The sequence below is a fragment of the Rana temporaria genome, chromosome 3 (genome assembly GCF_905171775.1).
Source record: "Rana temporaria chromosome 3, aRanTem1.1, whole genome shotgun sequence".
In the NCBI taxonomy this organism is placed as follows: domain Eukaryota; kingdom Metazoa; phylum Chordata; class Amphibia; order Anura; family Ranidae; genus Rana; species Rana temporaria.
Genome location: NC_053491.1, coordinates 337,291,889 through 337,308,556, shown reverse-complemented (window position 1 = coordinate 337,308,556; position 16,668 = coordinate 337,291,889).

Below are 16,668 nucleotides of genomic sequence, written 5' to 3'. Positions count from 1 at the left end.
TTTTCAGTTGTATGCTTAGCAATTCTATGGGCCAACTATCTGGATTCCACGTCTAAGACTCTTCCATAGACTCTTTCATAGAATTTGGTGAGGTAATGTGTAAATACATTAATAGCCAATTTGTACACAAACACTAAAGACTTAATTAAAGTAGAACTAAACTTCTTTTGAGTACCACAAACCGAAAACACTATTTAATTCATTTTTAATATTCAAGGCAAATTCATCCATGTCTTCATGCTTTAGTTTGATGAGAAATCACTTTGAAAAACACCCCCTAGCATTTCTGGCTGTGGCCATCTTGAGTAAGGGTAAATGCTTCATGTAGTGTTTACCTTCTGGAATCCATCTGACCTTAGCTTAGGAATGCAGGCAGGGGGGTTTGCTTAGCTAAGAAAACCCCTCCTCCCCTCTTGAAGACTCCTGGGATGTATGACATCATTTGCTTAGGCCTGGGAGCCAAGAAGTAACTCAAATGTAAAAAAAAGTTTGAAACAAGTAAAAATGATATACTTCTATCTATTTACAAATGCTAGCATCATAAGAATTAAAATAGAAAAAAAGGAAAACTGCGCTAGACAAATAAATGGCAGCTTATAGTGGGATACACACATAAACATATATAGGCAAACAAGATTGTAAACTGTGCCAATGGTATTAGTATTATAGAGTCCACATCAGTCCTTAGGATGACATAGTAAGGGCTCTTTCACACATGCGGACTGTATGTCCGCTTTTTCATCCATCCGTTTACGGATGAAAAAGGGACATACATTGATCCCTATGAGATTGCGGGTGTCAGCGGATGAACATATTTTTGGTAAAAAGAAACCCCCAATTAGCGTATATTGATTTGTTTGCACAAAAGTTATAGCATCTACAAAATAGGGGATAGATTTATGGCATTTTTATATTTATATTTTTATATTTAGTAATAGCGGTGATTTTTAGCGGGACTGTGACATTGCGGCTGACAGATCGGACACCCAACTAACATTTTTGACACTTTTTTGGGAGCCAGCAACATTATTACAGTGATCAGTACAAAAAATATGCACTGTTACTGTACTAATGACACTGCCAGGGAAGGGGTTAACATCAGGGGCCATCAATGGGGTTAAATGTGCTCTCTGGGTGTGTTTACTAACTGTATGGGGGATGGGCTGCCTGGGACAACACGCGGATCAGTTTTCCTGCATAGCAGAAAGACAGGATCTCTGTCATCCCTTGACAGAATGGAGATCTGCCTTGTTTACTTTGGCAGATCCCCGTTTCTGTCTCTGCGGGGAAAGATCATGGGCGGCCGGTGGACATCGAGTCCGCTGGACCCCGTTGATTGGCTCCCCTGCTGGCCAATAGGTGCATGCACGTGCCCCAACAGAAAGCCACGTACAGCTACGGCGTTTCGTGCAGCTGAGCCAACCTGCCAGCAATATAACTGCGGCGGCTGGTGGCAGAATTAACCATACCAAAAATCCGTGCCACAATCTTAGACAGACAAGTGGATGGTTGGTAAAATTGCCTTACATTTCATGAACGTTTATTTGAATAAATGACATTAAATGAAATGAAACAGATACAATTCATTACCAGATAAAATGATAATAAGAATGTTGCCCACAGGGTGTTCTCTAGCTGTTTACACCAATTAGGTGTTCAATAAAAAACAACATCAGTGTACAATGGGCAAAAAACGAACATCAAGCATTGTAAGAAGCTGACAGAATTACACTGTGTAAGGGGTACACAGCATGTTTGTGATCACTGATCACTATTTAAGAGAATCTGTCTATCAAATAAGGTGTCACAGCACAAGCTGGGCAGTTCATACAATGCTACCAGCTCCTTAATATTTAGCCTCACTTCCTGTCTTGCTAAAGACAGGAAGTGAGGGAAAATCTCCAACAGTAATCACAGACAGAAATACATCTTTGGCACTGCCAGGGGTAGGAAAAAATACAATGGGGAGGATTTACTAAAACTGGAGAGTGCAAAATCTGCTGCAGCTCTGTATAGAAACCAATCAGCTTCTAGGTTTTATTGTCAAAGCTTAACTGAACAAGCTGAAGTTAGAAACTAATTGGCTGCCATGCACAGCTACAGCAGATTCGGAGTGCTCCAATTTTAGTCAATCTCCCCAATTATGACATGCAAACAGTGTAATGCCGCATACAGACGGTCATTTTTTGTGATGAAAAAAAATGACGTTTTTGAAAACGTCATTTAAAATGATAGTGTGTGGGGAAAACGTCGTTTTATGTCTTCAGAAAAACTACCAAAAAAAAATTCGAACATGCTCGAATTTTTTGTGTCATTTTTCAAAATGTAGTTTTTTGTGTCAATTAAAATGATAGTGTGTGGGCAAAACGACGTTGAAAACAATGTTTTTAAACCCGCACATGCTCAGAAGCAAGTTATGAAGCAAGCTTCAATGGAACAGAGTGCCGTCATACGTGCTGAACATAACATCGCTTTGCTAGAGCATTTTGAAAAACGATGGTGTGTATGCTACATCGTTTTTGAAAATGAAGTTTCAAAAATGTCGTTTTTTTTCATCACTTAAAGCGGGAGTTCACCCATGTATTCAATTTTTTTTTTCTCCCCTTAGATTCCTGCTCGTTCGGTCTAGGGGAATCGGCTATTTGTATTAAAATATGAGCAGTACTTACCCGTTTTCGAGCTGCATCTTCTTCCGTCGCTTCCGGGTATGGGTCTTCGGGAGCGGGCGTTCCTTCTTGATTGACAGTCTTCCGAGAGGCTTCCGACGGTCGCATCCATCGCGTCACTCGTAGCCGAAAGAAGCCGAACGTCGGTGCGGCTCTATACTGCGCCTGCGCACCGACATTCGGCTTCTTTCGGAAAATCGTGACGCGATGGATGCGACCGTCGGAAGCCTCTCGGAAGACTGTCAATCAAGAAGGAACGCCCATTCCCGCAGCCCATACCCGGAAGCGACGGAGAGGATGCATCTCGTAAACGGGTAAGTACTGCACATATTTTAAAACAAATAGCCGATTCCCCTAGAGAAAACGAGCAGGAATCTAAGGGGAAAAAGTGCCCTCTAAGGGTGAACCCCCGCTTTAAAACTTCATTTTTTTTCCATCACAAAAAATGACCGTCTGTACGCGGCATAAGAATTTAAGATTAGACTATGTACAGCATGGCTGGAGTGTGAGAGCAGGAAGCAGCACGAGGATCCAATCAGTTTATTTGTTTACCAGATGCATGTTGATTGGAGGAGAAAGCAGAATGACAGGGGAATTAGCTAATCAATGTCCTGCTTCTGCTTTCTCTAGCCAGTCACAAGTTGGGGCGTATTCAGAACCACCAGAGTTTAAAGGAAGTGGGTTGAATGATGCTGACTATTGGACTAAAAACATCTAGTGGCAAATAAAAAGTACTCTAGATGGAAGGTGAATATTGTAGCAAAAGCTAGGTTTGTTGATTTATATTTTAACAAATAATTAACATTTAATAATTTTTATTTAATTATTTTTGGCTAAAGTTCTGCTTTAAGGCCCATCCCTGACCCCCTTATACTCACCTTTGCAGTGCTTCCAGCCTTCCCATTCCTCCATTGCAGCCACTGCAAAATTTCCGTATAGTGTTTGTAACCCTAATAAAAAAAAAAGTATCCTGTTCCTTTAAAGCAGGTTATACAGCACAGTGCTTGTGCTGTGTAATTTGGCCCCCTTTATCACCTGAAATACCTAGTTGATCCTGCCTGATTCTGCCCTCCCCCCTGCAAACTGACCATGGCTTCTGAGCCCTGACACTGTGGTCAGTTTACATGCCTCCCTCATCCGCTGTGACTCCTCTCTCCCCGATTCCCCCTATTCAAATCGAATTTGAAAACAAGAATAGAATAAAATAGAATAGTAAAAAAAACATGATAGAATTGCAATCAAGTTTATTACATAATTGAAAAATGTACAATTTTTTTAAGGACAAAATTGCGTCTTTCTTTTCAAACATTTATTAATGGCACAGCATATGGCCAGGCTAGCTCCATTAGAAATATTCAAAAAAAGACAGTGTGAAGGGCAAGAATGATGATATGTAAACTGCAGTATTCAATAAGATTTGACTTTATTGTAGTCAGATCATTCCTTTTTTTTCTTAGTCTGACCTTAGTTCACCTTTCCATGTCCCTTTCTGCCCTTATTTCTCACATATTGCTTATCACTTAAAATACTTTGCTGATATCATTACATCACATCCTTTAGATCATCATATGATCACACATACTGTGCAGTGCTCAGCTCTTTTATCTCAGTTCCATCTGGAGAAAGTGTACTGCAGACTACCCCATATCAGACTAGTGATATGCAGGGCACACATGTCCCACTACAAAGCTTTCAAATTTGAAGTACAGTGGAACCTCGGATTGCGAGTAACGCATTTAACGAGCGTTTCGCAATACGAGCACTGTATTTAAAAAAAACTGACTCGTTTGTGAGTGTTGTCTCGCAAAATGTGCAGGATTTAAGCCAAAGCGGTGTGCAATACCACGTTTGGCCTTGGTATTGCATGCCATTGAAGTCAATGCGGAACAAATTATTTCCGTTTCCATTGATTTCAATGGGGAAACTCACTTTGACATGTGAGAATTTTGGATTACGAGCATTCTCCTGGAACGGATTATGCTCGTAATCCAAGGTTCCACTGTATGTCAAGGAAAAAAATAAAAAAATATTTTAAAAGAACAAAACCTACCATTAATTTGCATAGGATGAACGTTGGTGGGCATCAGGGAGAATACAGGAACACACCCTGAAATGGAGGGCACAATAGAGTTATTTATTGTGAAGACCAAAAATAAATGTTCAGTAAGTGGACCCAGACATTCAAGTTTTCATGTTTAGTAAATGTTAAATCTCTGCGCTCAGGTTATGTTACGTCCCTCTTATCAGGGCTGGCCCAAGACATTGTGCTGCCTGGGCCCAAGAATGAAATGCTGCCCATCCAGCAAAGAGACATTTCCATAAAGCAAAGAGACCGCCCCATATATTTAGCCAGAGACATCACATATATTCAGCAAAGAGACGTTTCCAAAAAGCAAAGAGACCGCCCCATATATTTAGCAAGAGACATTACATATATTCAGCAAAGAGACATTTCCATAAAGCAAAGAGACACGTCCCCCTGCAAAGAGATGTGCCCCCTCCAGCAAGGGAGACATGCCCCCTCCTGCAAAGAGACGTGCCCCCTCCAGCAAAGAGACGTGCCCCCTCCAGCAAAGAGATGTGCCCCCTCCTGCAAAGAGACGTGCCCCCTCCTGCAAAGAGACATGCCCCCTCCAGCAAGGGAGACATGCCCCCTCCAGCAAAGAGAAATGCCCCCTCCTGCAGATGGACATGCCCCCCTCCAGAAAAGAAACATGCCCCCCTTCAGCAAAGAAACATGCCCCCCTTCAGCAAAGAGACATGCCGCCCTCCAGCAAAGAGACATGCCCTCCTCCAGCAAAGAGACATGCCCTCCTCCAGCAAAGAGACATGCCCCCTCCTCCAAAGCGACATGCCCCCTCCTGCAAAGCGACATGCCCCCCTCCATCAGAGACATGCCCTCCTCCAGCAAAGAGACATGCCCCCTCCATCAAAGAGACATGCCCTCCTCCAGCAAAGATACATGCCCCCTCCTCCAAAGCGACATGCCCCCTCCTGCAAAGCGACATGCCCCCCTCCATCAGAGACATGCCCTCCTCCAGCAAAGAGACATGCCCCCCTCCATCAAAGAGACATGCCCTCCTCCAGCAAAGATACATGCCTCCTCCAGCAAAGATACATGCCTCCTCCAGCAAAGATACTTGCCCCCTCCTGCAAAGATACATGCCCCCTCCTGAAAATATACATGCCCCCTCCTGCAAAGATACATGCCCAAAAACATCAGCTCACAGGTATTTGAATTGAGTAACACCAGGAAAGCTCCCCCTTTTCTCTCCACTGCCACCGACCGGCTACCCAGTTCAGTGATGCAACATGCCGCAACAGCAGTGCTGCAGTGGCAGCTAGGGTGACCACATTTCCAAACTGCCGATCAGGGATACCCTTCTTTCCCAAAAAAAGATGAGGGGGGGGGGATGTAGTCTCGAGGTTGACAGGGAATTCGATATGATATGGTGTCAAAATGGATAAAAGTTCATTATTTTCTTCAAAATTCTACAAACAATACCCCATAATGACAACGTGAAAGAAGTTTGTTTGAAATTTATTAAAAATAAAAAACAAACAAAATCACATGTACATAAGTATTCACAGCCTTTGCTCAATACTTTGTTGAAGCACCTTTGGCACCAATTACAGCCTCAAGTCTTTTTGAGTATGATGCTACAAGCTTGGCACACCTATTTTTGGGCAGTTTCTCCCATTCCTTTTTGCAGGACCTCTCACTATCAAGGTTGGATGGGGAGCGTCGGTGCACAGCTCTCTCCAGAGATGTTCAATCGGGTGCAAGTCTTGACTTTGGTTGGGCCACTCAAGAATATTTACAGAGTTGTCCCAAAGCTACTCCTTTGTTATCTTGGCTGTGCGCTTGGGGTCATTCTCTTGTTGAAAGATGAACCTTCGCCCCAGTCTGAAGACCAGAGAGCTCTGAAGCAGCTTTTCATCAAGGATGTCTCTGTACATTGCTGCAATTATATTTTCCCTCGACATTGACTAGTCTCCCAGTTCCTTCCGCTGAAAAACATCCTCACAGCATGATGCTGCCACCACCATGCTTCACTGTAGGGATGGTGATCACTGGTGCCTGGTTTCCTCCAGTCATGACGCTCTTTCCATTCAGGCCAAAGAGTTCAATCTTTGTTTCATCAGACCAGAGCATTTTGTTTCTCATGGGCTGAGAGTTCCTCAGGTGCCCTTTGGCTAACTCCAGGTTGGCTGTCGTGTTCCTTTTACTGAGGAGTGGCTTCAGTCTGGCCACTCTACCATACAGGCCTAATTGGTGGAGTGCTGCACAGATCGTTGTTCTTCTGGAAGGTTCTCCTCTCTCCACAGACAAATGCTGGAGCTCTGTCAGAGTGACCATCGGGTTCTTGGTCACTTCCCTGACTAAGGCCCTTCTCCCTCGATTGCTCAGTTTGGTCGGGTGGTCCGCTCTAGGAAGAGTCCTGGTGGTTACCAACTTCTTTCATTTACAGGGGATGGAGGCCAGTGTGCTCATTGGGACCTTCAATGCTGTACAAACATTTCCGTACCCTTTCCCAGATCTGTGCGTCAATACAATCCTGTATCAAAGGTCTATAGACAATTCCTTGGGCTTCATGGCTTGGTTTGTGTTCTGCCAGGCACTGATAACTGTGGGACTTTATACAGACAGGTGTGTGCCTTTCCAAATCATGTTCAATCAACTGAACATACCACAGGTAGACTCCAGTCAAGATGTAGAAACATCCCAAGGATGATCAGTGGAAGCAGGATGCACCTGAGCTAAATGTTTAGGTTGTGAATACAAAGGTTGTGAATACTTTCTGTACATGTGCACCTTGCAGGGAGCCATGCGGAGGAGAGGGGTACCCCCAGGGGCGCGCGTGAACCGACGTCCAAAACCTGCAATGAAGCATCAGAGGCATCATCCTAGGAAGCATTAATAATGCTTCCGTATAAATTATAGGGATTTAAAATATTGTGTGGATAGACCAGTATTTTACAAACATGCGCCCTTATGAGTTATATATATATATATGTATGGTAGTGTAGTTCGGGAGTAATTATTTATGATGAGATGTGTCAATAATGTTTGTTGTTGAAGTGAAAGAAATTGTAACAGTGTTGTGAATGTGTGTGTAGGGTGTTTAGAAAAGTGCACATCGGTCTGTGCTAGGTAAAAGTGATTGAGTGGGGGAAGGGTATGGTGAGAAGATATGGCGAAGTGCAAGTTGTGGGGTATGGAGTGAAAGTGAGGAAAATAAAGCAGAGATGGTGACAGAAAAATGAGTATGATGGGGGGGGGGGAAACAAATGAATGGGAAAAAAGGGGGTTAGAGTGTGAGCGGTGCAGTGTTAGGATGAGTATATAAGGCGTCAGCATACCAAGACATTTTGGACAATTTCATGCTCCCAACTTTGTGGGAACAGTTTGGGGATGGCCCCTTCCTGTTCCAACATGACTGCGCACCAGTGCACAAAGCAAGGTCTGGTGTGGATTTTGAAGGGAACTCCACACCAAAGTTTTTTTTTTTAAATGGCGTGGGAACCCCCCTCCCCAAAATTCATACCAGATTCTTATCCGAGCATGCAGCCCAGCAGCACCTTGTCCCCATGTTGATGGGGATAAGAGCCTCTTCCCCACAACCCTGCCCATTGGTTGTGGGGGTCTGTGGGCGGAGGGTTTATAGGAATCTGTAACCCCCAGTTAACCACTTGCTTACTGGGCATATATATATGTTTTTTTTCACACAAATAGAGCTTTCCTTTGGTGGTATTAATCACCACTGAGTTTCTTATTTTTTTTCTACACAAACAAAAAAAAAGACAGAGAATTTTGAAAACTGTTTTCATAGTTTGTTATAAAATGTTTCTTCTTCATTGATGTGCGCTGATGAGGCTGAACTGATGTGCGCTGATGAGGCTGAACTGATGGACACTGATAGGCTGCACTGGTAGGTGGAACTGATGGGTACTGATCAGGCGGCACTGATCAGGAGGCACTGATGAGGATGCACTGATAGTTGGTACTGATGGGCACTAAGAGGTGGCACTGATAGGCAGCACTGATAGACACTAGTAGGGGGCACTGATAGGGAGCACTGATAGGTGGCACTGATTGGCAGCACTGATTAGCAGTACTGATGGGCACTGGTAGGTGGCACTGGTGGGCCCTGGTTAGCAGTACTTGTGGGCACTAATTAGCAGCACTGGTGGTCAGTGTGTGGGACCAATGTCCCTCTTACAGAAGCCGATAATGGGCTTGATTTTTTTCTCCTCACACTGCCAGCTGTCATTGGCTGACAGCTGATCACGTGGTAAGGGGTCGTGACCCAAGGATTCGACGATCACAGAGCGTGCCGTCTGCAGGGGGCACATGGGCAGCGCGTGCACAGAAGGACGTACATGGACGCCCTCCCAGCATTTTAAGCCTGTGCTGTAGCCGTCTTTCAACTATAGCGTGGGCCCCAAGTGGTTAACAAAGGGGGACCCCAGATCCCGGTTTCCCCCATGTGAATGAGTATGGCGTACCAAAAAAAAAATGGTGTAGTGTAAAAAACTTACAGCAGGCAGTTTTTGACAACTCCTTTATTTAAAAAATGTAAAACAATGTCCCCGATGTAGATCCTTCGTCAATCATGACTCCCGCCGTCACCGCCGAAACGCAGTCTGCCAGCCCCGCTGCCTGACAGTTCTTAAATATCCAAGGGGCGGGGTGTTCCACTGATGTCACTGTCGACGGCCAGCGGCATGCTGGGTTGACAATCTCATAAGGGGACGGGGTCACCCGGTAACATCAGCTGGTTACCCCACCCCTTAGTTATTTAAGAACTGTCAGACGGCAGAGCTGGCAGACAGCGGGAGTCTTCAGTGGAAGTGGACCGTTTTTGTTTTTTGGGTCAGCAGTGGCGTTGGGCATCGTGATTGATGATGGATCTACATCGAGGATATTGTTTTTAATTTTTGTTTTTTAACCACTTACCCCCCGGACCATATTGCTGCCCAAAGACCAGAGTACTTTTTGCGATTCGGGACTGCGTCGCTTTAACAGACAATTGCGCGGTCGTGCGACGTGGCTCCCAAACAAAATTAGCGTCCTTTTTTCCCCACAAATAGAGCTTTCTTTTGGTGGTATTTGATCACCTCTGCGTTTTTTATTTTTTGCGCTATAAACAAAAATAGAACGACAATTTTGAAAAAAATGAATATTTTTTACTTTTTGCTGTAATAAATATCCCCCAAAAATATATAAAAAAACATTTTTTTTCCTCAGTTTAGGCCGATACGTATTCTTCTACATATTTTTCGTAAAAAAAAATCGCAATAAGCGTTTATTGATTGGTTTGCGCAAAAGTTATAGCGTTTACAAAATAGGGGGTATTTTTATGGCATTTTTATTAATATTTTTTTTTACTAGTAATGGCGGCGATCAGCGATTTTTTTTTCGGTATTGCGACATTATGGCGGACACTTCGGACATTTTTGACACATTTTTGGGACCATTGGCATTTTTATAGCGATCAGTGCTATAAAAATGCATTAGATTACTATAAAAATGCCACTGGCAGTGAAGGGGTTAACACTAGGGGGCGGGGAAGGGGTTAAGTATGCCTGGGTGTGTTCTTACTGTGGGGGGGGGGGGGTGGCCTCACTAGGGGAAACACTGATCTTCTGTTCATACATTGTATGAACAGAAAATCAGCATTTCCCCTGCTGACAGGAACGAGAGCTGTGTGTTTACACACACAGCTCCCGTTCCCCGCTCTGTACCAAGCGATCGCGTGTGCCCGGCGGCGATCGCGCCCGCCGGGCACACGCACGGGAGTCGGGGGCGAGCGGGGGGCGCGCGCGGGCGCCTCCGGCGGCGCGCGTGCGCCCCTAGTGGCGGCTAAAAGGCAGGACGTCCATTTACGTGGTCTCGCCTAGGAGAGCCACCTTGTGGACGTATTTCGACGGTGCGGCGACGGCAAGTGGTTAAATAAAGGACTTGTCAAAAACAGCTTACTGTCATTTTTTACCCTACACCTTTTTTAATTTTTTTGTGATTCAGTAGGGTCCTATGTACCCCATACTCATGCACGTGAAAAAACATCCCTGACCATTTCCAAAAATTATCTGGCTTAAAAGCGCTTAAATGTGAACATGTACCATAGGAAACCATGTTAAATGGACTGTAGTGTCTTTCTGCAAACTGCAAAATGCCTTTAAAGCTAGACTCAAGGAAGCTGGAATACCATTACAACCAGCTATGTATTACTAAAAAACATACCAGTATACAGCCGTGGCCAAAAGTTTTGAGTATGACACAAAAATGTATTTTCACAAAGTCTGCTGCTTTAGTTTTTATGATGGCAATTTGCAACTACTCCAGAATGATTATGGAGACTATTCTCCTTAGTAGACTTTTCCTTGCCTAGATCTTCCTCAGGTAGTTAGGTTACCGACTGACAGGTGGCCAACATCCACCCCCTCAGTGTCCAGGCTACCTTGATCCCCGGTGGATTGTCTAGGCCCTGTTGGACCGCCAGCCTCTCATTGGCGCTCCTCAGACGGACCCCCCACCGAACAGCTACACTCTCTTGGGATCTCCTCAGAGTTGGGGGCCCAGTCGATTACTGGAGCCCCGCCGCAGCTTTAAATGTTCTGGGCCAACATGGTCCCGGAACCAGGAACACCGCGTGGCACGCGGACCCCAGCCTGGTAGGCCATCTCGCCAGGGAGCCGTGATGTGTGGTCACCCTAAAGGTGGGCACCACACCAGGAACAAGAAGCCGCCTAATGTCGTCTGCTCTAGAAGTATCCTCCCCCAGCATGCCCTGTGAGGGAAACTCCCTCCCATAGGCGTGCGCAAGGGGTGTGCCAGGCACACCCTAATCCTGGGGTTAGCAACCTGTCAATGGTGGACAGGTGACAGGTAAACCGCAATCCTTCCTTGTCGGTCCTCAGAACCTGGACAGGAGAGGTGGCGGGGTGCAATTTAGTTGAACAGATCTGTATTTTCCTCCTGCAGCAGCTGAAAGTAGGCTTCTCCTCCTCTCCCCTTTGTCAATATTCAGCTGCCACAGGAGGAAAATATAAGGGATCGGTACTAATATAGGCCAATCCTCCTTTCCCTGTTCCTCTTCCTTCTGTTGCCAGGGTCCCCCATGTACTCCCTTGCTCCCCCTTTCTCCCATTGTTTCAGGATGGAGAGCGGGGAAGAAGCCGGAAAATATGTCAAATGCATATGTGTTGGAGCTTTGGTGTACACACCCTAATGCAATAGGCTGCGCACACCTATGCTCCCTCCTGATTGGCTGCTGGCAAGAGGCACCCTAGCATGGACACTACTGGCGCCACCTGTCGCTCCGGGGTGGTATAGCACCCCAGCAACAACAGAATGAGCCCACAGCACAGCCCAGCTAAAGCAGAGACCCAATTTGAACCAATTAACTGGATGAGAGCTAACTAACTCTCTCATCCCCCTTATATTTAGAATAGCACCGGTACCTAAAAGTACACAGGCGCTACACTCATGTGTCAGGAAAACTTTTCAAAAGTAACTCATGCTGATAACCAGAACAAAGCACCAGAGATAAATGACACTTAGAGCATTGGAGAGAGATAGGTAAACAGAACAGATATACTGTATGTTCTTTGTTCAGATTTAATGACTGAGGTTTACAACCACTTTAAAGCACTATTGTCAAACAGTTTGCCAGTTTTCAGGGCAGCCAATTCTATAGAAGTGCAGATCCTATGTTTCCCAGTCCAAGGAAAGTTCATCAGCACTTCCTGCACATAAGTATATATATATTTTTTTTCCCTCAAAAGTTAAAAAAAAGTCATGACCTTTTGTATCCCCTAAAATTAACCTTTGACTCTTAAAGTGGATGTAAACCCACTCTCATCCTTTCTAAACTACTGCCATAGTGCTGATCTATAAGGATATAGATGCCTCCTGCATGTATCCTTACCTGTCAACTGTTTCCCCTTTGTCTGTTATAAGAACTGAAAAACTGCAGATTCTGTGGGTGGATCTGTTGTCTGGAGCTCTGTGGGTGGAGTCGTGATGTCAGTAGACTCCCCGCCCTCCTCTACACCCCCTTGTCAACATGCATTTTCTCCTGTGTATTCCTTACACTAAATTCTGCTATGATCACTAACATCCAGTCAAAATCCTGAAAAGTAACCACATTACTTCAGAAAAGGAGTGGGGGGTGGGAATTAAAAAATAACGCCTGTCTCCAGGCTAGTGCATGAGATATGTAAATAACCTGTCATTCACAGCGAGGGGGCAGAACCGACTAAGGTTTTTCTCTGTAAGTCCGTATTATTTCACTGAACAATAAAAGAGGATTGCTCAGAGCTGGATTAACTCTGTGTGGCAAGACTGGGCACAGATGATAGGAAATCTTATACCCTACATTGTGACATCAAAAAAATAAATAAAACATTTTGGGTTTACGGGCGCATTTACACCAATTGTGCTGGGACTGCACCGGACCTTTTGATATGAGGAAAGACGGGATGGACAGCCGCGACTAAGCACTAATTGGAGTGTGAAACGCGTAGGCTGTTTTCCTTGAGTTCTGCTTGTTTTGTAGTGCATTTTTTTCCTTTTTTACAATAAAGACAACCTTTTTTTTTTTTTTTGGAGTGCGGCTGTCCATTCCGTCTTTCCTCATATCAATTGCTTCGTGCATTGCCAGCACCCGTGGTTTCCTGAGCTGTTGCTGATCTTCTCAACACACCCACCTGGAGCGGTTACTCCCTTCCCTGCACTGGACCTTTGTTTACTTTTTGTACTAGCGCTGAGCTGCTTGCAGGCAGACTATATAAAGTGAATGGATACACTTCCACTGGCGTTTTTACAGCCACTTTTCTGAGCGTTTTTTACAGCTTAAAAACGCCTGTCCATGTTATTCTATGGCATCATGCCCACATAGGCGTTTTTTTAAGCTGCAAATGGCATAGGCATTTTTGAGCTGTAAAAAAAACGCGGGACCAGGGCGTTCTGTGGCTCCAGCAATAGAGCTGTAAAAACGCCAGACATTAAAAAACGCTCAAAAACGCGCAAAAACGCTACCGCGGCGGTTTTTTTTTTACAAAATAAACATGGACAGGCGTTTTTAAGCTGTAAAAAAGGCTAACACAAGTGGCTGTAAAAACGCCAGTGGAAATGAAGCCTAAGGACTCACCTGCACAGCTGAGTTTGACAGGTACGCACAGACGGGTGCATAGAGCTAGGATGCCCAGTCCTGCTTTGGGCACCGTAAACCTGTCCCTGGGTGCCTGTCAAACTTGGCTGTGCAGGTGAATTAATACAGTCAATGTATATTTATCTACTTTATATAGGCCGCCTGCACGCAGCTCAGCGCTAGTACAAAAGTAAACAAACTCCTCCATCATGCTGAGCGCCCCTCTGAATAAACCTTGATGCTGGTGTTTTAGCTTTGTAAATTAAGCCTCTTGTACATAAACTTATGTGAAAATATAAAGAATCATTTAGATGTAAGCCCGCACAGGATACATTTATAAGAATGAATAATTAGATTCCTGCACAGACTGAGAAGTTACTGGTTCAGTCAAAGGCCTCTAAAGGTATTTCCATGACAACTGATCAAAGTAAAGCCTTTACTGTTCAGCCTGACAGTTGCTTGGCTATCTGGGACCGTTTCCTTTCGCAGTAGGGCCCTTTGAGTTGTTACCATAGCAATGAATCAAACACGTGCTTGTATTTTTTAATGCATTCCAGATAAAAAAATTCTAACATGATACTAACTAGTGCTAGCTAAGGTCTGATCTGTTGCTATGGGAAACCACAATTGGCACCAGCCTTTGGCAATGACCCCCGATTAGGCTTGCCACCTTTTCTTCAAGCAATATCCAAACACTTTTGCAGAACCAATTAAAAAAAATTGTTGCCGTAAACACTATAGGATTATAAAAGACCTGAGATACATTTGGGTCCCGTAAGGAGAGTAGTAATGTAATGCACAGAGTGCACCTTGGCACACAGTGGGTGTTGCCAAACTTTCTCTTGCTGACTTTATCACCATACCCTTCAGTTAAACCTGCCCCCAAACAGCTGCCCGTCGCTCCCGGATGGAAACAGATTTGTGTATGACTATCTTAGTTACTTCGGGAGTCACAGCCTGGTCTGAATAATGTGTCCGGGTTTCAGGTGGACTGAATCTTGGACAGGTGGCAACCCCACCCCGATGTAAATAAGCATAGCACCTTACTTATGATTGAAGAATAATAACTTATGTCACTTTACCTGCCTCTGAGGGGTGTACAGTTAGACCAGAATTTGTGGTGATTATTTCCGCCGTTGGCTCCATTGGGATGTCGACATCCCCGGACACCGGATCACCAGAGACCCCGGAATGGGCCTGACCCGCCGGAGCTTCCCGCTCCATGTGTGCAGTACCGAAAAGCGGACACTAGATGGCAGCATCACACTGCACAGCCGTCACATAGTCACTGCTTCTGCTGGCTTTTAAAGAACTTTGATAGATACATAGAGGGCGCTAGTGCTCACTACCCAGGTTTAAACACTTCCATACCAGGCCTATTCTGGCACACCCCTCCTACATGCAAAAATAATATTTTTTTTGCTTGAAAATTACTAAGACCCCCCAAACACTATATATGTTTTTTAGCAGACACCCTAGGAAATAAAATGGCGGTCATTGCAACTTTTTATCTCGCATGGTATTTGCGCAATTATTTTTCAAACGCCATTTTTTGGGAAAAAAACGGTTTAGTGAATTAAAAAATAACAAAACAGTAAAGTTAGCCCAATTTTTTTGTATAATGTGAAAGATTATGTTACGCCGAGTAAATAGATACCCAACATGTCACGCTTTAAAATTACGCACCAAAGATGTTTTGGAACTACATTTGCCATGATGCTCATGGACTCTGCAGTGTAGTTGAGCATCATGGCAAATGTAGTTCCAAAACATCTGGGTTGCCACGGTTCACCATCACTGCCCTAAGGCAACATAAACAGGGTTTAACCCTTCTCTACATCACATATTAAATTATTTTGTGTTAAGACCTCTAAAGCTATGAACAGGCTGTCATGCACAGCAATGGACCTAAAAGTTCACATTACTTTTTTTGGCACTGCATGCGCACAATATTACAAGTAGGGATGGGCCGAACACCCCCCCCCCCCCGGTTCGGTTCGCATCCAGAACATGCGAACAGGCAAAAAATTAGTTCGAACATGCAAACACCGTTAAAGTCTATGGGACAAGAACATGAAAAATCAAAAGTGCTAATTTTAAAGGTTAACCACTTAATCACCGCCCTATAGACGAAAGACGTCTACAAGGCGGTTCCTTAACTCTGGGAGGACGTCCTCCCAGAATCGCGCTCCCGTGCGCCCCCTGGGAATGTCCGTGACCGCCGGGTCCTCGGGACCCGGCGCATCATGGATCACGGTAAATCGCCGCTGATAGCCAATGACTGAGCGATCACTTGTAAACAAATCGGCGTCATGTGATGACGCCGGTTTCTCCCTCCCCTCTCTGTACCGAACGGTACAGTGTGAGAGGAGAGGGGAGAGAGCGGATGCAGCACTAGTGCTGTGGGCTGGATCTGTGACAAATGCAGTCACAGATCCAGCCATCCATCCCTGCCCCATACTAACAATACTCTGCTCCATACGCATATTGTGCAATACCCCACAATACTCTGCAAAACCCCACAATACTCTGCAATACCCCACAATACTCTGCAATACCCCGCAATACTCTGCAATGCCCCGCAATACTCTGCAATGCCCCGCAATACTCTGCAATGCCCCGCAATACTCTGCAATGCCCCGCAATACTCTGCAATGCCCCGCAATACTCTGCAATGCCCCGCAATACTCTGCTTCCCAGCCTAGAAGTGAGATATGGGGTCTTATTGACCCCATATCTCACTGTAAAGAGGACCTGTCATGCAATATTCCTAATACAATGGATGTTTACATTCCCTGTAATAGGAATAAAAGTGATCAGATGTTTTTATTTTTTGCGGAAAA